Below are 908 nucleotides of genomic sequence, written 5' to 3'. Positions count from 1 at the left end.
GCTGTACGCTGTTTCCTTGGTAACGCTCCAGGTGGGTTTGCAGTGGACGCGTTAAAATCTGGGCATTTCGTCCGAGTGATGTGGATTTTTGTTTCTTTGCACGAGGGAGGCTGGACAGCGGCTTAGTATGCGTATAAAACCATTTCAACAATACATTTCACAATGTTCCAGATAGCTTTAAAAAAAAAAAAAAAGAAAAAAAAAAAAAAAGAATATATATATATATATATATATATATATATATATATATATATATATATATATATATTCTTTTTATATATATATATATATATATATATATATACACATAACTTTATTATAACTTTATTATTTATTTTTATTTTATTTTATTAAGTTTATTTAATTAAGTCAGTCTTCCTTTTTATGTTTTGTTTGGATTTATCCTGTTTTTAATTTTCTCAGAATGTTATGACAGTATAGTCACATGGTGTATGTCTTGTATTGTACACAAAGACATTCTTCTAACCATTAGTTAGTGGAGGGTTTTTAGTCCAGTAGGCTACTGTACAAACCTAGGGGCACATAGAAAACGGAATGTTTCAAGTTTGTTGTTGTTGTTGTTGTTGTTGTTGTTGTTGTTGTTGTTGTTGTTGTTGTTGTTGTTGTTGTTGCTTTTTGTTTAGAAACAGTAAAATAATGAGATCTCATTAGGTCAATGTCTTATCTTTTTTTTATTTGTACAATTTACACATATGAGGATGTGAGAAAGACAGGCATTATGCAGTAGTTAGTAATAATAATAATGGCTCACACTTGTATTGGGCTTTAAAAGCCTGTGTAACCAAGTTTCTCAAAGCACTATTCTGTTGGCATTATTAAATCACTCCATACTCGGTGGTAAGCCACTATTGTAGCCGCAGGGGTGGCCTCTGGGGTAGACTGACAGA

This window comes from Gobius niger (genome assembly GCF_951799975.1).
Source record: "Gobius niger genome assembly, chromosome: 4".
In the NCBI taxonomy this organism is placed as follows: domain Eukaryota; kingdom Metazoa; phylum Chordata; class Actinopteri; order Gobiiformes; family Gobiidae; genus Gobius; species Gobius niger.
Note: the sequence above shows the minus strand (reverse complement) of the source record.